The following is a 23,011-nucleotide window of genomic DNA, read 5'->3' on the forward strand; positions in this document are numbered from 1 at the left end:
ACGTCCGTATATCGTGCAGATGTTAGGAGTCTGGGCCCGTAGTTCGATAACCGTAGGGTGGATAACCGGTGGACCTTTATAGTTACAGAATGGGTGCCAAGAGAAGGGAAGCGCAGTCGAGGACGGCAGAAAACTAGGTGGCGTGATGAAATTAGGAAGTTTGCAGGTGGGAATTGGAATCAACTAGCACAATACAAGGCTAATTGGAGATCGCAGGGAGAGGCCTTCGTCCTGCAGTGGACATAAAGAAAATGGGCTGATGATGATGATGATGATGTAGTTCGAAATGGCTATCCGCGCACAAGAAGAAAAGCTTTGCAAGTCACACCGGGTATTTACTGGTTACGCACAGCAATCAACGAAGGACGCGGCAATGTCACACTATCTCGTTAGTTGGTTCCACGTCAGTGTCCCGAGGACGAGTAATGCAAGTCACATGTCCAGATATTGGTATAGAATCCCTTATTCACCCATATGTCATCTGAAGCTGACCGAGCTTGAGTATAGTCTCGCCAACTGACGCAGGAGACGAAACCCGTCCAACGTCACCATAAATGCTGTCGTACGTTGCAAAAAAGAAAAAAATAAAGAAAAGGATGCGTTTTGAGGAGTGGAGGAATACGTACACTTTACTGTAATCACCATACGATTTTGAAAATTGGTTACGCTGTAATAGCAAAAAATAAAAAAAATAAACACAAGAGAGAGATTAACGAACGCTGTAGTAATATGCCACTTTGGCTCACTTCTTTATAACGGAGCAGCGCCATTTTTATGCTTCCGTCAATTGACTAGACCAGTTTTTGTTCAGTTATATGGACACTTCAGGTGCATTTCCGCCGCCGCCGTCGTCGCTGCTGTGATGTTCCGCATAAAGTACAAGTGTGATGACATCGCAGCCGCGCGCCGTATGCTGTGGGTAAGAGTGAAAGCGTGCAAGGGCGAGCCGAGAAGGATGATGGCTCGATCATCACCCGTCTTCCATCAAGCGTCTTACATCGCGCGCAAGACAGAAGGGTGGGGGGAGGGCGGTTCTACTTCGGTGGCGGCTACGTATGCATGGCGCGGCTGAGCGCGGCCGCGCGGGCCCTATCATGAAATCGATACGTGGTAGGGACAGAAAAAGTACCGAGGGTTGATGGCTTCGTATGCGCTGTGTTCTTACCGCTTAGTTCGCGTTGAAGCTCTTGCGCTGTGTTCTTACCGCTTAGTTCGCGTTGAAGCTCTTTCTGACCCCAGTGTTTTGACAGCGAGTGTCCGCGGTCATCGAGTGAGATTTGTTCACGTGTGCCTGTGCGTGCGTGGCACCAAGCTTGTTGAATGATTGAACTCTGGAGCTCTAAGTGGCCAAAACCACGATTTGATTATGCGGCACGCCGTAGTGGGGGAGTACGGATTAATTTTGACCACTAGGGGATCTTTAACCTGCCCCCAATGCACGGTATACGAGCGCTTTTGCATTTCGCCCCCAACGAAATGCGGCGGCCGCGCGGCAGGGATTTGATCCCGCGACCTCGTGCTTATCAGCGCAACACCATATAGCCGCTAAGCCACAGCGGCGGGTACCATGCTAGTTAATTTAGTTAGTAAACGAAGTTTTACAAGTTTATACGGCCGATAAAACTACTGCCCTTACTTCGTATAGCCGTCTAATAATTTGCTATCGTAATCGATGCTTTGGTTTTCAGGTAAAACTACAACTTATTTCATCTCTCTCAAGTTTCATCTCTCTCAAGTGGGGTTGTAGCCATTCATGCCGGGTATCTTCCTACTATTCCTAAAGACAGCCCTCCTCAAATTAAAATTAAAAAGAAAACCAGTACGCCTTGTGAAAGCCAGCTATGCCTCTGAAAATTTTATTTCATAACGGTTACCAAAGGAATGCTTGGAAAAAGTGCATGATAAAGTTTGCCAACCAAATCTACACATTCATAGCGAGCACCTCAATTTCTAAAATCATCCCCCTCCCCCACCCCACCTTACGGTAATTTATGTGGTTACCAAACCGATCGATTTCTGGATGAAACAGATCCACTGTGTTTAACGTCCCACGCCGGCTCAGTCGATGCTATTATTTGCGGCTAAGATATTGTTTCTCCCTGTCCGAAACCACTGAACCATTACGGAGGACAAATAAGCAGAAAGAAAGAAAAAAGTAATGTATTTTCTGCCTGGAAACCATTCTCTTTCATTAAAGCAGCATGTGAAGAAATGAGCTGCAATGCCAAAATATCGTGCAAGTGCGTGCCGACATACATGCAGATAACGAATACAGATGCAGAGAGTTCCTGCCCCGGAGTTCAGCAGACGACAAAGAGGCGTATCCTCGCAGACGTCACGCGATTGGAGTTCGCAGCGTCGCCACCGCTAGCGTTCGATGCCAATAACAAGTAGCAAAAATGCAAAAAAGGACAAATAATAATCTGCACATTTCGGAAGGAGGAAGATAGTGGCAGAAAGGCTAGCGTGAACGTAGGGTCGTGTATAGAAAATGCCGCATACGTAATGAGCGCCACACAGTGCAGGATATGCGCGTATACACGTAGTTCATCAAATAAACGCATGCGTTCACGCGCATATGATTTGCCCTCGTGTAAACAACACCCGCAGGCCCTGTATTCATATGCGCGAACTCGAGCCCGAATGTTTCTACTTAATATACATTCTAACCACGAATGCATTTGTAGCCAATACAAGTGCGTCCTATACACCGTGGACCACACATGTGCATATTCGTACAATGCGCACGGTAAATAGGAGCGATTGATAGTCACGTAAACGCACAAAGCACGCATGTAGTCGCTGGCATTTGTATGCTTGCAGGGTGTGACCCGCAATATAAAGTCTTTTTTTTAATTAGAGTTACGCGTTTCCTGTTTCTTTATGTTTCGAATACTAGGTGTACTCTTCGTGTATTTATGCGGAGAGAGCGTTTGCGGCCCTCTCCGAATAGAAGGCCACCACTTTCTTTATTACTTGTTTTGTACACGTGAGAGGGCCCGTTTTCCTCGCCGGTTACTTCCACGAATGTTTAGCCGTTCTTCCAGAAATGTATAGGACGTTTCCGTTTAAGGTAACGTGTTGTGGTCTCAGCACGTTTATTTGTAGTTGTCAAGAAATGAAGGCAGTGAGGCTTATTTATTTATTTATTTATTTATTTATTTATTTATTTATTTATTTATTTATTTATTTATTTATTTATTTATTTATTTATTTATTTATTTATTTATTTATTTTGTACTGTGAAATAAGGAGCAGTGGGGATGTGTCTGTGAGAGAGAGAGCGACGAGACAGATAAGCCTTGTGTCGGTGCTCAATCGGCTGTGCTACCTCTCGCTGCTTTATCGTTCTAGTCGCGAACGCTGACTTCCCCAAGTGCTTCGTAACAATTGGTGGAGGTGCTGGACCTGTTGCAAACCTGGATCTCCGCAGCCGGACAATCCCTGTCACATCTCCCATGCCTGAGGAGACTAGTCCTACCGATCCACCCCCGGCACCGCCTTCGGTCGTCTGTCCTGGCGCGCCACGCCAACGGGATCCTCCCGTATTCAATGGCACTGACGATCATGACGTAGAGGACTGGCTGTCATCGTACGACCCAGTGAGTACCCACAACAAATGGAATGACGTTGACAAGCTTGGTTACGTACCATTCTACCTTTCCGGGGTCGCCCATCTTTGGTTCCGCAACCATGAGGCTGACTTTTCTACCTGGACAGCGTTCCGAACGAAACTTCAAGAAGTATTCGGTCGCCCTGCTGTGCGCAAACTGTGGGCTAACAACAGCTTCGCTGTCGTGCCCAACAAAGGGGCGAAAGCTTTACCTGCTACATTGAAGATGTAGTTGACATTTGCCAGCGTATCAACCCAGATATGTCCGAAGATGACAAAATCAAGAACATATTGAAAGGCATAGACGATGACGCCTTCCAAATGCTCTTGGCAAAGAATCCTCAGACGGTCAATGACCTCACCTCGCTTTGCCAGTGCAATGAAGAGCTACGCAAACAACGGCTTTCTACGCGCCGAGCTTCCGCTCCGGACGTCGCGCTTTCAGCTCTGAGTGACGGTGTCAGTGCTACTCCTTCCAGTTCAGCAATCTTCGACCAAATCAAGCAATTTGTACGAGAAGAAGTGGCACGCCAACTCTCTCTTCTGCCAGCCAGTCAAGCGTCGGAGTCACCCTTGTCTCCCGGCAGCTGGTCATCCTCGGCCATGTCGTGTCGAAAGAAGGTGTACTCCCTGATCCGGCGAAACTACAAGCTGTTGCCCAGTTTCCACGACGAAAGACCTTGAAAGACCTGCGCAGCTTCATTGGGTTAGCGTCATACTTCCGCCGTTTCATCCGCAATTTCGCCACCATAATAGCACCTTTAACGCAGCTTCTTGGTGGTGACCACAACTTGTCCACCTGGTCACCGGATTGCGATGCGGCATTCACGAAGCTGTGTCGTCTCTTGACGTCTCCCCCAGTCCTGCGCCATTTCGACCCAAGCGCTTCAACAGAAATCCACACGGATGCCAGTGGCGTCGGCCTTGGTGCCGTTCTTGCTCAGAGAAAGGTTGGCTTCGATGAGTACGTCGTCGCCTTCGCCAGTCGTGCACTCACTAAACCTGAATCCAACTATTCAGTAACTGAAAAAGAGTGCCTGGCTATAATCTGGGCCATAACCAAATTCCGCCCGTATCTCTATGGCCGCCCATTTGACGTGATTACTGATCACCACTCGCTGTGCTGGCTGTCGTCCTTAAAAGAACCATCCGGTCGTCTTGCTCGATGGGCGCTTCAACTGCAGGAGTACGACATTCGAGTGGTGTACCGTTCTGGCCGAAAACACTCGGATGCGGATGCCTTATCTCGTTCGCCACTAACAGACGAGGTTACCTCCCCGAAGGCCCCATTGTCCGAGTCTTCCCTTGCTGCCACGGATATCCTTCTGGAGCAGAAGAAAGACCCTTGGATTGTGTCAATGCTCAGTTTCTTGTCCACCGCATCGACAACCACTACCAATCGCGCCTTACGTCACCAAGCACATCACTTCTCAATTTCGCGACGGGCTCTTGTACCGTCGTAACTACCTCCCCGACGGCCGCAAATGGTTGCTAGTCATCCCTCGACATCTACGTTCGGGTATTTGTGCAGCGTTCCACGACGATCCCCAGTGCGTACATGCAGGTGTACTAAAGACATACGCGCGTCTATGCCTTCGTCACTACTGGCGAGGGATGTATCGATTCATCCGTCATTATGTCCGCTCCTGTCTCGTTTGCCAACGCCGCAAAGATCCCCCTCGTCGTTCAACCGCTCCATTGCAGCCTTTTCCTTGCCCAGCACGTGCTTTTGATCGAGTAGGCATCGACATTTATGGGCCTTTGCCAACCACATCAGACGGCAACCGCTGGGTAATCGTGGCCATCGACCATCTTACGCGCTATGCGGAAACTTCCCCTTTGTCCAGCGCTTCAGCACGTGACGTCGCCTGGTTTCTCCTGCGCCAAATCATCCTTCGCCACAGAGCTCCCAGGGAATTACTCAGTGACAGAGGGCGCGTCTTCCTCTCCGACGTCATCGAGGCTCTCCTCAAAGAATGCCGCACCATTCATCGCACCACCACTGCATACCATCCGCAGACTAATGGTATGACCGAGCGCTTTAATCGAACTCTTGGTGACATGCTGGCCATGTACGTTGCATCCGACCAAACCAAATGGGACCATGTTCTACCATTTCTGACCTACGCTTATAATACCGCCACGCAGACCACCACGGGATTTTCGCCCTTCTTTCTCCTGTACGGACACGAACCTTTTTCCACAATGGACACTATCCTTCCATACCGCCCTGACAACACAGAAACCACTACCTTGTCTGAAGCGGCTGCACACGCAGAAGAGTGTCGCAAGCTATGCCGTCTATTATTGCGATAGCAATTATATGGACACTTCAACCGGATTTCTGCCGTCGGCGTCGCCGTCGTCGTCGCAGTCGCCGTATAGATTCCAAGGGCGATAAAATCGTCGCCGCGTGCCGTGTGCGCGAGCGAAAGCGCGCGGGGAACGCACGCTATCACGGAGGGCGAACTCCCTCGCGTGCTATCACGGAGAGCGAACGCACGGTGGAAAGCAAACACGACCGTCGCGCGAAAGGCCGTGGCGGTATGGGAAGGGAGGGAGGCGGGGCGGCGCTGTGCTCCGGCACCAAAGGCGTATCTTGCCACTCAATCTCCCACGCGAAAGCGAGAAACGGGAAGAGAGGGGGAGGGGGGGGGGCAGCTTCTCATCTGCCAACAACTTCTCATCTGCCCTTTGCCCGGCGGTGCCCGTCGCCCGCACCGTCTCTTATCTCCACACGGCTCTGACCTTTGTACGCGCTGTGCATTCGCCGCTAAGTTTCCGTTGAAGCGATAGACCGCGCGAACCTGCCCTTGCTGCCAGCGTTTTGACAGTCGTTGGCTGCGGTCATTCAGCGTGATCTATTCATGTTTGCTTGTGCGCGCTGACACCACGATTGTTAATTCAGTTAGTAAGCCAATGTGTCCAAGTTTATGCAGCCGATAAATCTACTATCCCTACTCCGAATAGCTCTCTACTAATATGCTATCGCAATCGATGCTTCGCCTTTCGGGCGAAACTGCGACATTTTTTTACGTCAGAAGACCAGCAACGACAGAAGCACCATCGAGAAACTTCCCATGCTCCTGCATCCTATGCTCCTGGCTCGCTCGTGTGGCTTTGGGTTCCAGCCCCTACCCCTGGACGGTCATCGAAAACTCGCGTCGAAGTACCAGGGCCCCTACCGCGTGATCCAGCAAACGTCTCCAGTCAACTATATCGTCGAACCCCTCGAGCTATCTTTGGATCATCGCCGTCGAGGACGCGACATTGTGCATGTCCAGTGTCTCAAGCCGTACTATGATCCGCCTGTGTTGTCCTACCCCTACATCGCCGGGACGGCTTCTTTTTCCGCGGGGAGATAGCTGTACTGTGAAATAAGGAGCAGTGGGGATGTGTCTGTGAGAGAGAGGATGACGAGAGAGATAAGCCTTGTGTCGGTACTCAATCAGCTGTGCTACCTCTCGCTGCTAGTCAGGAACGCTGACTTCCCCAAGTGCTTCGTAACAATTTATTTATTTATTTTTGCCTACCTTCGATCGCCGATGCACTGCAGAGGAGAGCGGGGTATTAACAAATCAGTAAAAACAAATATGTGAGGCCAAGAAAAGAAAAAGAAAGAGCACTCACGTTGCAATGGAAGTATAAAAAAAACACAGCAGGAAGAAAAGCTAAAAACGAAGAACAACATATACTTAGTCATGGGTAATCATTAGCGGGAGAAAAACGGTACCGGAGGCACGCTATTTGACAAAGGCAGGTGCACCGGGACGCATCATTCAAGAATTCAAGCAGTGTACGTGGAAAAGCCTAACATAGCTTGTTCCGTTCAGTGACACAATTTCCAACGCACTGTTTTAAAGCATGTTAGATTGGATCATGGGGTCATCCCAATGTAACTCTGGTGGCTAGGATAGATGTCGCAGTGGAGAGCTCCGGGTCAATTTTAACCACCCGGGGTTCCTTAACGTGCACCTGAACTTAATACACAAGCACATTCGCATTTTGCCTCCATCGAAATGCGCCCTCCGCGGCCGGGGATCGTGGCCGCGACCGTGCTCAGCAGCAGAGCGTCATTGCCACTGTGCGTTGAATCAAGAACGGGACATGTGGCGCACATATTCACAGCAGGTCAAACTTGACTAGACAGATCATTCGGAACTGCACGGGCAATCTATCGTTGGAGCTCAATGACGGGAACAATGTCGCACAAGTTCAAACGGGTTGTTTTTATTACGCTCTCTATACCATCCATCCCCCAGTGGGGGACGACCGTGTCACAAAGGAGCGTCCTTTACGCCAGGATAGCTGTCGCGTACTTAAGTGTGCCCAAAACAGCGAAGAATACAGTAGAACCCGCATATATCAATCCGAAAGGGGATCACAAAAAAGTTCGATATATAGGTAATTTGATATATAAATAAGCATGTTATACAAAAATTTTCAAGGGCATTTTGCTGCTGTTTGTTACACAGAATAATTCGTTATATGTGGATTCCATATATCCGGGTTCGACTGTAATTGCCTTGTACTTGTCTGGTACACGTCCTCCACCTATCAGCAAAGGCAGGACGTCTTGCGAGCCAGTGTAAAACGTAACGTACCTCAATTGAAATGGTTATGGAAACTGTTGTCCACTCCATTGATACGGGGCATATGACAAGCAAGGTTGTCGTGCACACGTATCACACTTATGGGGAACTTGTTCTAGCGGTGCGGCACTTTTGAAGAGGGCGTACGCAACTACCATATGTATACTTCCTCAATCGTATGTTGCCGCTTGCACACGCTGAGCGCTCTGTCCTGTCGCGTTCTTTCCTTCCGTGTGTGTGAGAGAGAAAGAAAGCAAGAAGAGGAAAGGTGTGAATTGGGCGCCAAGTAAGGCTTTTCCTCGGCGAAAGAGCGGTGATTAAGTTGATGGGGTTCTTTGCGACTAAGCCACAATAGCATTCTCTCCTGGTCTCGACGACGGCTATGTTGGATATTGCTTTAATCCTTTTCAATGGTAAAAGAGAAGCAATGACTGAAAGAAACTTATTCCTGGATTTGGAACCAGATGCATGGGCCAGGCACAGCATGTCGACGATTGATCATATTGTTGCCCAGCTTTAGAGGATATCGACACTAATTTGTGTGAGACCTTTTTATTAAGGGAGTATGTGGACATTCCAAAATTCGAACGCGAATCCCATAGTTCTTGCTATCGCTATTCGAAGTTGTTAAATAATATTTTCTGTTTGTTTCTGTTTTCTGTTTGAACGAGCTCTATATATCTCGAGGTTTTGTGGCCTAAATGTGTGCCTTCTGTCACTCAAATCTGCCTATACTCAGAAAACGAGCGTTCAACTTCTACGGATGTAAGCAGTGCGTACTTGTACAACGGAACGCTAAGCGGTTTCACGTCCTTTGGTGTCACAGAATGTTGGGCACTGAGAACTTCTGACACTTCCTTGAGCATTAAGCACCCGGTGCTCTTTTCCAAGACTGACTGAACCTTTCTGCAAACTCATTTGGCAGCCGGTCTCTTTGGTATACGGTCGGTGAGCCACCTTTGCGGTGACACAACGACACCGACGTTCCGAGTCAGGGATTCTCCAGACGCTTCGAACTTCTCAATCGTATCAATCAAAATGTGAAGTGAGCACACAGATTCACCAAGTTTCCCTCGAGGGCCTCCTCACCCAGTGCAGTTTGAGCATTTATCGCCGCCGCGCTCTCGTCTGCTGCAAAGCTATTGATGACTTTTCACGCCCGCGAATTCCTGTGGTAATATTCTACTACTGTTAAACCTCAGCGGGTGGCTTCTGGCTCAGATGGAAGAAGCACTTTCAGCAACTGTTCCTTGTAATCACGAATGCGAGAAGGCGCCTTTAGGAATACAGCTATTCCCGCAGCGATCAGATCGTTTACAACATTGTGCGCCTTTCGAACTTCCTCGCAAACTTGATGCAGCTCATGGGCTAGGCGCGTGACTGGGTAGCATTTGTGGGTAGAAAACTTTCAGAAGGGAGGCCGCCTTGTGCATATGAGGTGCTGCACTGGTGTAGAGTAGCAAAACCGTGCTGTCGTCAATTATAGATGAATAAAGCGACTTCAGCGAAGAGAAGTACGCCATCGTCTCCCTATTTGTTTTCTCGAGAGCCTTCGAGCTTAGCAAAAAAAGATTTCGTTTTCTCATCTTCATCTCATTTCCCAACTATCAAATGCGCAACCGATCTTCTTGACGTCCGTGGTTTCATCCATAGCTCGGTGGTTCACGAATAAACAAAAGCATATGAGTCTCCAACTTTTTTTTTTCTGCGATTATTTTCACTGTGTCCTCATACATGGGGTGAATGTAGTTCTTACGCAGAGTTCACTCTAATGGCACGTTTTGTTTGCAGTGTTCTGTGAAAATGTTTTTGAAGGTTTGGATTCAACATTCGCCCGAAGAATGCTAGCAGAAACAAGATCTGCGCACAAATCTGCGTGGAAAGCGTTGTTTTTCTCGTCCACGAAGATTTCGGACAATAAGGTTTGCTTAGATGTCGATGGTTCGGCGCGGCGAGTATTTTCTTGGTGTCACGTCGTTTTCACATGCCAGCGCCAGGTGGCTCTTCTTTTTACACATAAGCGGCGCGAAGGACATTTATGCCACTATTATCTTGCAGTTCGCTCATGGATTATGGTTACACTCTTGCAATATTGTACACCTCGTTCACAAGCCGGACAAGTTTGGGGGACTTGCGTTGACTCATCGTTCAGTCAACAAGCACGAGTTGCAGCACGCTATTCAAGAAGGACGCTACTTGGGAGAGGTTTGCGCTGACCAACGGAAGAGTGCACGTGTTTACGAACCCACCCCATAGCTCCTTGGTCCCTACGGTAAACCAATTCTCTACATCTACTTCCCAGCACCCTCAGAGTCCCAGGTTGAGGACGTAAATATTCAAAGTTACCTGCCTTAACGTGCATGAAAAGGGTTTTCGGGTAACACCTCACTTGAACGTGAACGCATCGCGCTACGCTTTACTTCAAGCAAGAAAGAGCATTTTCTTTAAGTTAGAAACAAACTATCAGGCGCGAAACCTCTTCAAGAAGCCGGCTTAAAACCAGGGCGATGGCAAATTGGTGAACGTATGAACATACATACATACATACATACATACATACATACATACATACATACATACATACATACATACATACATACATAGATACATACATAGATACATACATACATAGATACATACATGCATGCATACATACATACATACATACATACATACATACATACATACATACATACATACATACATGAGGAAACAAAGTAAATAATACGTCGAGAAAGCAACTACAGTCATTTCCCAATGTGTGGCAAGAAACGCCGAGGTGCAAAAACGTTTCCAGTAGGTGTTGCCTGTTTAGAGATTAAGTACAGGCCCTAAATGTGTGCAAACAAAGCGAAACCAAAACACAACCAGAAAATGACATTTTTAATGTCTTAAAACTAATAAAAAGGCCATTTTTAGACCCTCAAAACAAAAATGAAATTAGGCGCGAACGTTGAAATATGCACCTATAGGCAATATTAAATCATGCTTAATGTTGCTTAGAATGGCATCATTTGTGCTTGTATATCAAGTAAGTGCGATAGCAACACAAGGAAAACATGGCATTTTGCCTAAAGTTCCGGTCTCTAATCATGACCATCACCGTCTTTGTATAGCCATTTGTGTTTTCAGCGACAATGTCTTTTCTAGGGCACTAAATGGGGGAGGGAGAAAAATAATTTGAACTGTGTTTGTAAATTACCCTTCCACAATGCAAAAAAGCCATTCTACCACGAGAACACCATTGGTAAGCCCAGAAAGATGCAAATACAAAAGACGGGTGGCGACGCAGCCTTGAAGTTTCAGCACCAGCTTGCCATGACGGCATAAATTTTGACGGCGTCTGCTCGGATGGGGCTAGACTAATGTTTACCAGTAAAAGGGGACTTCATTGTATTCTAAGAGACCAAAACTCTGACTTCTGGAAGTTTCAAGCACTTTTACTGAAGTACAACAGCTGAAGTGCAAAAACGAAAAAAAAGATACTTTGCGATCCCTGACGTCCCACTGATGTACCGGCCCTGGGGTTTCAGCGCGAAGCTAAAACGAAACTGCGACCGTCATTTTTTTTTATTCTAATAAACCTTTCAGTGTCCCTGACGTACCAGTACGTCTTGGCGTTTCTGTCCCTCTATGTCGCTGACGTCAGATACGAATGTGAGGTCCATACCAAGAGAGCATTTGCCATTATCCGTGTGATTTTTACTCTTCTGCATAATAAAAAAATAATGAACAGTTGTGTTCGTTTCATAATATCCGAGAAAAAAAGTTCACCGACGATCACCATACTCCCAAATGCGAAATTTGAGCTCAGCTCTAAACGTGTTTTCCTTTCGCGATATATCAGCCTGGCGCAGACAATCTGTCTCGTGCGCCACGCTGCAAACGGAGCGAAGTGTGGCGCGACTGTCTCGCTAATCTCGATCGAGATCGCGAGAGGCAGCGAGTGGGTGACGCATATGGGCGCGATTCACAGCATCCGCATCAGGCAGACCTCCCAGACGACGCGCGCTGTTCTGGCGCCATCTCGTAGCCATCGTCGCCACAGTGCGCTTTTCTTCTCACGCTTTCGCCATATCCTCCTCCTCCGCTTTCATCTCTCGTTTGCTCGTTCGCTCGGTTACGCCTCCGCCGCTCGCCGCTTCACCTCCGAAAGAGCCGTTTCAAATAAATTTATACTCATTCATTCCTTGTCCCGTTTCTCGTGATGTTTTTCTTATTGTTTTTAGCTGCGCTTCTTGGCATCATATACAAAAAAGTTCATCGGCCATTCCACTCTGCGAAGGTGGTTGACGAGCGAAGCTGCTCTAGGTGGTGGGTAGAGCTCTTAGTCCCTATTTAGTAATTGCGCGATATGTAATTAGACTCATTTCATGTAACTATGTGATTACCATGTATATCGTTTGTGTAAATTCAGAGAGATACACACAATTTGCTCTGTGTTTGAAATTTTCTAATTTCGTCTATATTATTTTGTCACGCAAGTGATGATGGCATTGTGGTCGCTGTGATACAACGCTAATGGCTCCAGGACGACGCTGGTTAGGTTCCTGACAAATGTCAAATCTATAAACGACCGTTGACGCGTCGTCGTGGGCACTTTGGGGTCACTGTAACACTGTAGACCGAACTGTTCGAACACAAAGGGCAGCAGCCACTTGCCATCGGGCCGCGACACGTCGACGTTGAAATCGCCCACCACGATGACCGGCGTGTCGTCGGTGGAAGAGAGCCACCCGAATGTATCGCTCATGAAGTTCTCTATGTCGCGTTTGGAAGAGCCCCGTTGGATGTAGACGACCGCAACGACGGTCCCGTCGGCTGTCTTGACGGCACACGCTTCCGCGCACTCAGAGAAGGCAGTTCTCGCCGTGGGTGGCAGTGGCATTTCGTACGGTGCGACTGGCATCCCGTGTTTAGCGTATATTGCCATGCCACCGGCCCACGAGTCGATGCGACGGTCACACACTATTCCACTGTAGCCATCGACTTGTTGACGTCCGTACACCTACTGAGGGCCACGTAGACCAGCTTCCGTGGATGTACCACGTCGTGGGCACAGCTCTTCTTCTCGGGCCGCCTGGTTTGGCACGATGTCGACGGTCTTTCTCCCGGCGCTGCTCTCGCTGTCGCTCCTCGTAGGTACGCTGCTCTTCAGGCGTACGGATCACGCGTGACCTTCCTATAGCAACGGTGGAGCGAAATGGTAGCAAACATTACCCTTGGTCGCCTTAGCAGGCGCACACTGCGTCACGCACTACGTCATACATTCACAGAGACACATTGTTTTAGTCACAGGTGGCCGTTAAACCGAGCTCCGATGCGAGCGGCGATATGCGTTTGCTTTTGTTGCTGGCTCTTTCACTCTCACTTTTTAGGGGAGAGTTTTACCGCGCGGACGGCATAAAATCCCGGATCCTAGCCATACACAGCTTCGCTGTAAAAACAAGCCCAACTGCAAGCTCTCATCTGATCGCACAAGGCTGCCGACACGAACAACTTACAGGACCGATCAACAACAAAACAAAAAAAAAAAGAAAAGAAAAGAAACTGCCGCGCACGTGTCGTGTGACGTCACACGACACGTGCGTGGCAGTTTCTTTCTTTCTTTTTGCGAGTTGTGAAAACAGCTTTTCCCCGTCCCCCACCAGCACGTTTTTTTTTTTTGCCCGGCCTGACGATAGAGGGCGCCGCTGGCCCAAGATGGTGGAAGTGGAATGGAGGAAGAGGTCAAGGAAGTTGGCAACCAAGTACAGGATAATCGAAACTGTAAATAGACAACCAGGGGTCATCAGAAAGAAAGTGAGAGAAATAGAGACCGTGAATTGGATGCAAAGAATGGAAATAAAAAGGACAATGGAGATTTACAAGAATGAGAAGAAAGAAATTAGAAGGGAAAATTTGTACGATAACACAAAGGGCAGTGCCTTGCTATTTGAGGCTCGAGCCGGTTGCCTAAGGACGAAAACATATCGGAACAAATATTCGGAACTAGATGAGACATGTGTATGCTGCAGTAAAGATCCAGAGACCACTCAGCACATCCTAATGGAATGCGACGGGATCCACCCAGCGAGAACCGTAGGTAACGTGCAACTCCCAGAAGTGCTTGGGTTTAAAGTGGAAGGAAACATAAACAGATCAGCCGTAGAGATCAGCAAGAGACGATTAGAGTACTGGTGGAAAAAAAGCAGGGAAAAGATGGATACGACCTGATCTCTTAAAATCATAGGCAGCGGTACAAGGTAAATTTTGAAAAATAAAAATAATGAGAGGGATACAAAAATAATGGATAAAGAACATGTATAATATACCTGATTAAATCAAGCAGGCTAGGTGACTATTTGTCGCCGCCCCGTTTCAAAGGGGATGCCAATAAATCATCATCATCATCATCATCATCAGGTGGTGCGCTCGCGAAAATGGTCTGTATGGTTCCGAAAATTTTGAATTTGAAAAAGTAAACAAACAACAAACAAACAAACAAATAAATAAATAAATAAATAAATAAATAAATAAATAAATAAATAAATAAATAAATAAATAAACAGGCCAGAACAAAGTAGCGTGCGACGTCCGGATTGCAGCCAAACAGCTACGTTCATGACCACGTCACGATCGTGGTCACGACGTGGACACGTGGACCGCAATTCCCAACAAAACTTGAAGCGGCGAGTGAAATATGCGTTTCCTCGTTTACCTAATATGCGAAGCAAAACTTGGCGGTACTTTATTTTTTGAATTATGGACATATGTTGCTTAGGACGTTTTATTAAATTGTATAACTCAATTAACAGACGTTTTGCATGAAAACAAGTTTTATTAGTAAGAAGAAGCCTTCCAACTTGTGCAACTTGGCTGCACAATTTCAGTGACTCCCTGTCGTTGAACGGTTGTTAGGCAAGATCGTGCTTCATAGGATCATTTCTATAGTACGGTCGCCGAGACGCATCCGCGGTATCGGAGCACACTCGGCCACGATGATGAGGGTCTCCGCCTGAGAGTGAAGCCGGTTTCGGAACTCTGGGCTTCTACCCAGGTTCCTGCCATTGATGACCATTTCCACGGCCTATGAGGCTTAAGGGAGGGCGGAGACTCGGTCTGAGTGGCCGAGCGATAAAATCACAATTAAAAAATATTTACGTAGAATCTCAAGGATTTATAAATATATGAATGACGGGTAAGCATTTCGTAGCAACGACGTGGTTTAAAGTGCCAACACTCAACACTGCTGTAATCTTAGCACTGCTCAGCGGCTGCGGTCGTCTTGGCGCCATTCCGGTAAATGCGACAGCGCGACACGAACTGCTGCGTAAGGCGGCGCAACGTGAACTGATGAGGCAAGTAAACTACTGCAGGGGGTGGCGCCAGGTGCGCTGATGACGTTCCGATCCGAAGCCACGGCTGCTCCACAGTTCTGGCTTGATAAAGGTGTGCCTAGTGCGTGCCTGATTGCAAACGTCACGTGGTCGCAGAGACGCGCCTGTGCCACTGCTCGGCGCGTTCGTTGTTGTCTTCCACAGCTGGCGAAAACATTACTGCTCGATCTATGTTGAAATCGATCGTCTTACGCGAAGGACGGACGCGCGGACAATTTTCTCGTTGGGTAACCATAGAAACACTTACGCATTTATGACGCATATAAAATAAAGGTATGAAATGTATTCGTTGCCTCACACTTTCACTTGGTCCTTAGGGCTACTTCCTCGAAGACTCTGTGCTTTCTTCACAAGATCAGCTCGCCCATACACGTTCCGGCGATGACAAGGTGCGGCTTACTGGATAGAAGGCATCAGATTTGATACCCTGACTGATTGTGCAACTGTACAGAATAATATTCGACTCACTCCGCTTTGTTACCTGGTGACAAATGACGAACTTTGTTTGGCAAGACTCTGCAAAAGGAGGCTCAGCGAAAGCGAAATGAATGTCATGTATTGCATTTCAAGCACAACTATAATTTTCATCATCCGCCCTCATACGGTAACCACACCAGCAGCTCTAAGTGACCTATGTAATCAGCAGAAGGGAGGCTGTATTGTTACATTGTACGCGAAGGAGATCACAGTGAACTTCGACATGGTGCTGTAAGACAGTACTCACAGAGTCGACGTTATATCGAACTTACGGTTTCGTTAAGGGGGAAACAAAACGCAAGCACAAAATTAAATTCGACTAGATTGTTCTTTCACAACTGTATCAGCATTTACTCAGTGAAAAAAAAAAACACTTATTAGCGGAGGGAACTGATGGTGACGGAACGTTTCATTTTCCTTAAGTCCATACCATGGCACCAGTCCTATACCATTGCCTAATGTAACGAATTATACAGACTACATTAATGTGCTGTGAAGTTGAGTTTTATTTTCTGACGGAATGAAGTTATTTTTATTTCATTTGCATTTTATTAATTTTTCAACCACAAAATCAAGTAATTTTAGTCTGTCGTTGCCATATATGTGAGGTCATATGGAGCTGATTAGGTAAGCTGAAGGTGGTTTGCGTCGTTTTTGTTCTGGAAACTGACCTATTCTTCATTACATTTTCGAAGGTTTAATCTTCGAGTCGAGCTTCAATTGTTATTTTGCTAAATTTAGTCTTCAATTAACCGCTCCTTTCCAGCCTCCCTTCAGTTGCTACTGAGTGCAATGTTCTATAGTGATAAAGTAATTGAAACACCATGGAGCTATAGGGTGAGCGCCCACGCGTGCACGCAGGTATCATTATAAAACGGAGCAGTCTAGGCTTCCCCGCAAGTCCTTCGTTGATTCCGATGCAGTTAGCGAGTGGTAACGATTAGCACCATTATTTTGAAGTGTTCGTTAGCACTATGCGCTTCCCAGTGTTCGCGTTGGTCCAACCCGTGTGCTTAACGCTACGCTATCAAATAATGACGCGGTCCCAACTTTTGTTATTGCTGCATTCCCATGAACCCATTTACCTCTAGAAAATGTTTACACCCTTCGGGTCGTATCTTGTCCCGAAACAAAAATCGTCATCTGTCTTGCTTGTGTTTCCTTTCTTGAAAACTGTGCGCTCGCTACGTTCCTGTCAAGAAAGCGATATGTCACGCTGAGAACGCGTATGCCGTTCGTGACCTATAAGGTATACCGTGCGCGCAGCGTCAACGAAAGGAAATGGCTGCGTTTTGCAGTGGCTGCGTCAAGCTCATAAAGACTACGCAAAACAAAACGTAACAAAAAAAACAAGGTCTATAAGTGATGCGGCCTCGATATTTAAGGTATAGATCAGTCAATCAAGGATGACATCTTCAAATTTTAATGAAACTTGCACTAGCTGGAGCTGTGAGAAATACGCTCCATCTCTTACAGCAATGTGTCAAGTTCTTTCCATGCTTCTGATATTTTTTCTACGCTTTCTGCACTTCAAATGTCTCTTTGCATTATCAAAAACACACCTGTAACTGCATGATGTATCATATATGATACGTGACAACATGGGCTCATAAATTTGAAACCAAGCCTTACTTTAAAAAGTTGGGTTGGTTTAGGCATATCTGGCCTAAACTAAGGCTTGTCCAATATTTTCACAAGAAAATAAAAATTAATGCGGTAACGGTATATATTTCAGCTCAATGAAACATTCATTCATTCATTCATTCATTCATTCATTCATTCATTCATTCATTCATTCATTCATTCATGCATTCATTCATTCATTCATTCATTCATGCATGCTACGTTATGTAGAAGCTATGTTTGCGTTATGTGGATGCTGTATGCTGAGTTAATGCATGTGACGACATTGTTTGTGTTGAAGTAATCCACGAGAATGAACTGCGTTTGCTTCTTTATTCATCATCGTCACTCAAGCATATCCACACCCGCGAACGGGTTTTCATCACGCTCTCAAATAGTGGGACGATGTTGCTATCACGGGCAGAAGTAATTGTAAGTAGGGGTCGGCGCACTAGAAGTATGGAACGTAACGCTTCACGTATAACGCGTCTACGCCCCTTGCAAGGACACCTTGGTAAATGACCTTCAAGGTAGCAATGAACTGAACACGCACTATTTAAGAGCTATAAACTTCTCCGCCCTAATGTCACAGCTGTTCTTCGTGCAAACGCGCAACGATGTATAGGTTTCAATGCGGAGCCATTCGTTGGCTCATCCCAGGCGCTTTACGGTAGGATTAAGGCCTACGTTCTTGTCACGCCTCGTTTCGGGCCTATTAAATAAAAAGAAAATTCAAATGCCGGATGGTGGAATCGAACCTAAGCATAGCAGACGATGCTTTAACCATTAGGCCACAATTTCACGCATGTTTCGCTTGTGCCAACGCCAACTATGCAGGTTTTTTTAGACCATACAGATGTTTTATAAAACAGTGCTCAGGGCGCAGCGAACGTGGTGTTCTTGCAGACGAGTTCCTAGGCGAGGCGGACATACTTTGCCTGTAATAACGTGATCTTCTGAAAATTAATAAACAAAAAAATTAATAATTAGCTTTTTTATTGGGGCTTTGGGGGCAGTTGTCTAAATGGAAAATTTGGAGTGAGTGAGTGAGTGAGTGAGTGAGTGAGTGAGTGAGTGAGTGAGTGAGTGAGTGTGTGAGTGAGTGAACTTTATTTGGTCCACGATAGACGCGAGTAAACTCGACGTCACCTGGCTATAGGCCCACTCGGGGACCATCAGGTCAAACCTGACGGCCCTCTCGTGGGCCCTCTGGACTGCCAGGATTTGGGAGGTCTGATCTTGGGCCTTAATAAGCGTCATCATTTCCTCTTGGGTGAAAGGGGGACCGGCAGAGGCGCAGTTCCACAGGACATGCTCGAAGTCCGCATAACCACCACACAGGGGGCAGTCCGGGATTGGGAACGGTTCGGGGTACATTGTGTGCAGTGCCGCAGGGCTCGGGTAAGTGCTTGTTTGTAGAAGTCTGAGAGTGACTGCCTGGGCCCTGCACAGCGATGAGTGCGGCAGAGGCAGGAGTCTTCTTGATAGGTAATTGTGTTTGCAGATCTCGTTGTACGAGCAGAAAGGCTCGGGTCGCCCAGGAGAGGACGCATTACCCGGCGCACGGTCAGTCATACCTCGTGCAGCCGAGTGTGCCTCCTCGTTGGGGTTGTGCGAGGCACCCTCAATATTTCCAAGGTGCGCAGGGAACCAGGCCAATGAGTGATGTTTGAGGTCTTTAGCGTTTTGGATGATACGTAGGGCCTGGGGAGCCACCATTCCCATCTGAAAGGCCCTGATAGCGGTCTTGGAGTCTGAATAAATCGTGGCATGTACACCGTCCGTCAATGCAAGAGCAATGACAACCTGTTCTGCAACGCTGGAACTAGAAGTGTGGATGGTAGCGCAGCTGATGATTTTCTAATCACAGTCGATGACCACTGAGGAGAAGGCTTCTTCTTGAGCGTACGAAGCCGCGTCTACGAAGCATGTTCGATCCTTGTCCAAGCGGGCACTGGCTAGCAGAGCTTTACCCCTGGCTCATCTTCGTCCTTCGTTGTAGATCGGATGCATATTGCGTGGCGTCCGGTGTATGGAAATCTTGGACCTTATGTCATTGGGCAGCTTCACAGCGTCGGGACCGACGACCGTGGGGTTACGTCCCAGCATGCCAAGTATGGCTCGGCCCGCTGGGGTGCTGGACAGTCTGACAAACTGAGAAAACTCTTGGGCTTCAATAATTTCTTCGAACGTGTTGTGAATGCCCAACTTGAGGAGGTCTTCTGTGTGCGTTGGGACAGGAAGGCCAAGGGCAAGCTTGAATATTCTTCTGATTAGGGCATTGATCTTGTTGCGCTCCGACACGAGCCAGTTGTGCATGGCCGCCGAATAAGCGAGGTGGCACAGCACAAATGCGTGGATAATCCGGATCAGATTGTCCTCCCTGATTCCGCGGTACCTGTTGGCGATTCTTCGGATCAGTCCGAGGGCACTTTCGGTCTTGGAACAAATGCGTTTGACGGCGGCTCCATTGGCCTCGTTAGACTGGATAAACATTCCTAGGACCCTGATAGTGCCCACCCGCGGAACTGGGGAGCCGTTACCAGCGAACAACGTAATGTGGCTCTCCGTTGCTGGCTTCCAGGACCGGTGAGAACCGCCTCTGGGCCTCTTCTTGTAGAGTAAGAGCTCGGATTTGGTGGGCGAGCACCTTAGCCCAGTGGGGATAAGATACCGTTCCGTCACATCGATGGCCTCTTGCAAAGCACCCTCGATCTGACTCTCACATCCGCTGGGGCACCAGATGGTGATGTCGTCCGCGTAGATCGTGTGGTTAATGTTCGGGATCTTGTTCAAGGCTTCGACAGGTTGATCGTGGAGATGTTGAACAGCGTCGGGGAGATCACCGCTCCTTGAGGTGTTCCCTTTGGCCCAAGCTGAATTTCGCGGGTCAAAAACTCGTCAATCTTGAGTCTAGTGGACCTCGAGGAAAGGAAGGAACGCACGAAATTGTACACCCGCTTGCCGACGTCAAGCTCTGTCAGGCTCTTGAGAATAAAGGCATGCGATATGTTATCTAAGGCCTTTTCTAAATCCAAGCCGAGAATTGCCTTAGTGCCCGCGGAGGTAGAGTCAATGATCTGGTGCTTGATCAGCCTCATGGCATCCTGAGTCGAGAGCCTCACCCGAAAGCCAATCATGTCGTTAGTATAGCATTCGTTAGACTCGAGGTGGTCAGTGAGGCGGTTAAGCATGACGTGTTCGGCCACCTTCCCGACACACGACGTCAGGGAGATGGGCCTTAGATTGTCGATGCTCGGCGCCTTACCTGGCTTGGGTATGAGTACTGTGTAGGCTGCTTTCCAGCTCTTGGGAATGAGGCCACTGCGCCAGATTTCATTCATCTTGTCTGTAAGAAACTCGATTGAGTTTTCGTCGAGATGCTTGAGCATTTTGTTGGTGATCCCGTTGAAGGAGTGGCATTTTCATGCACACCCGTCTTTTTAAAAAATCTTGAAAATCGTACCTAATTCGAGATATTCATCATCAAATTCCAAAGCTCAATCGAGGCAATATCGAGGCTGAGCGCGTCCCACTGAGCGTCAGGCGGTCACGTCCTGTAAAGACGTGTGGGGTGAAGCTTGACTGATAGCATGCCATGGCAAATCATGACCGACACACAGCCGCACATGCTTGCCATAGAAAGCGTGACTTATGAGTACCTGCCGCGACTGGCCGAGACGTTTGGTTTAAAACTTCCTCGCGCTTGTCGTCACGGGACGTTTCGGTTTGATATGATAGCGGGGCCGCCTTTCCTGCGCTCCCGTGGCGCTCGGTTTCGATCACGGTGGTTTCGATATTGCTTGGATTTACAGTTGAAATTCGGTGATACATATCTCGAATTAGGTGCAGCTTTCAAGATAAAAACAAAAGAGGTTGTATTGAAATTTGACTGTCTTCAATTTCGCTATTTAAACAACTGGCCCCGAGGCACTAATGAAAGGATAATTAATAAATTTTTGTTAATTAGAGTTCTGAAGTTCACGTTATTAGTGGCAAAGTATGTCCGCTTTACCTAGGAACTCGTCTGCAAAAACGCCACGTTCGCTGCGCTTGTAGCCTTTTTACAAATAATCTGTATTGTCTAAAGAAACGAAAGAAAACCTGTATAGAGACGACATGGCGCGTGTGTTACGTCACATAGCACGTTGCGCGCTCTAATTTCTGTTCGACCGCAGACTTCCACTGCCTTTACCTTGCGTCACTAACGGGAGGGTGTCAGTTTCTCTCATTCATGCATCGCGGCAGCTAACGCTTCGCGACGCTGTGTTAGACTGTACAGCCTTCGAGATCGGCCCACGATCCCCAGTCCTTACCCCGTAGCAGATAAAAGCCGTGGCCCAGGTCGCAAGCGGAACAGGTTGCAACGTTTTTTCCCGGGTAGTAAAAAATACAAACTGTCGTCATGGACGTTGGTCAGGTACCTGCAAAATGCTACGCATAACATCGATTCCTACAGTGCGTAAGATATATATATATATATATATATATATATATATATATATATATATATATATATATATGTTCTGTCTCTCTCCGCGTAACTCTGTGTCGCGACGCAAGTGTCAGGGGCTTCCGCTACGTCTACTCGGCGAAACACCGACGCCAAACCCGGAGAGGGCGGCATTGAAGCTAGGTATACACAAGCTGTACCTGAGAGACTCTAATGCGATAGCATCATCAGGATAGGCCCACTCATGCCTTTGAGTGGGACGCTTGCCGAACCAGCCCGCCTTACAACGAGGTCACATATCACGCACTGGTATCAGAATCGACCCTCCAAGTCACCACCGTTCGACTGCACTGCCTCCAAGATCGGTCCAGTTTACGAAGCGAAACACCAATGCCGAACCTGGAGAAAAAGACAAAGAAGCTTCGCTGCAAAAAAAAAAAACTTACAAAAAAAACAAAAAAAAACAAAGGCAATTCTGCAGAGCAGACGTACATATGCAGTAATCTATATGTGAAGCGGTTAATTAAATGCTATAAAAGTAAATGAGTATGAATGAGTATAAACATATAAATGAGTAAATCAGTAAATCAGTAAAAGCATGAATCAGTAAATCAGTAAAAGTGTAAATCAGTACAAAAGCAAAAGTAAACTTGCCATGAGTGCAAGTGCGCAGCGCGTTGTCTCGCGCAATGTTCACGATTGCACCCTACACCGTTCACAAGTTACTTCCAGACGAGGAGAGTGCTCAGTGTGAGACGTCGACTCACTGACTCCATGAGAACGAAGACAATGTTCGACGAGGGAGGAACGGTGAGGTGCATGCAGAGGGAAGCACGATGCGAAAGGCAGCGGTCGACTACATTATTCACCCGTT

The 23,011-nt window shown here is 47.5% G+C and overlaps 1 non-coding gene across 1 annotated transcript; it reads left to right on the plus strand.

Moving 5' to 3' along the window:
• The first annotated feature begins 15,107 nt into the window (after positions 1-15,107).
• LOC119437953 (small nucleolar RNA U3) lies at positions 15,108-15,315 on the plus strand. Its single transcript, XR_005189591.1, has one exon. It is a non-coding gene; the product is annotated as a small nucleolar RNA U3 (small nucleolar RNA).
• The last annotated feature ends 7,696 nt before the right edge of the window (positions 15,316-23,011 follow it).

Source organism: Dermacentor silvarum, chromosome 1 (assembly GCF_013339745.2).
Source record: "Dermacentor silvarum isolate Dsil-2018 chromosome 1, BIME_Dsil_1.4, whole genome shotgun sequence".
In the NCBI taxonomy this organism is placed as follows: Eukaryota; Metazoa; Arthropoda; class Arachnida; order Ixodida; family Ixodidae; genus Dermacentor; species Dermacentor silvarum.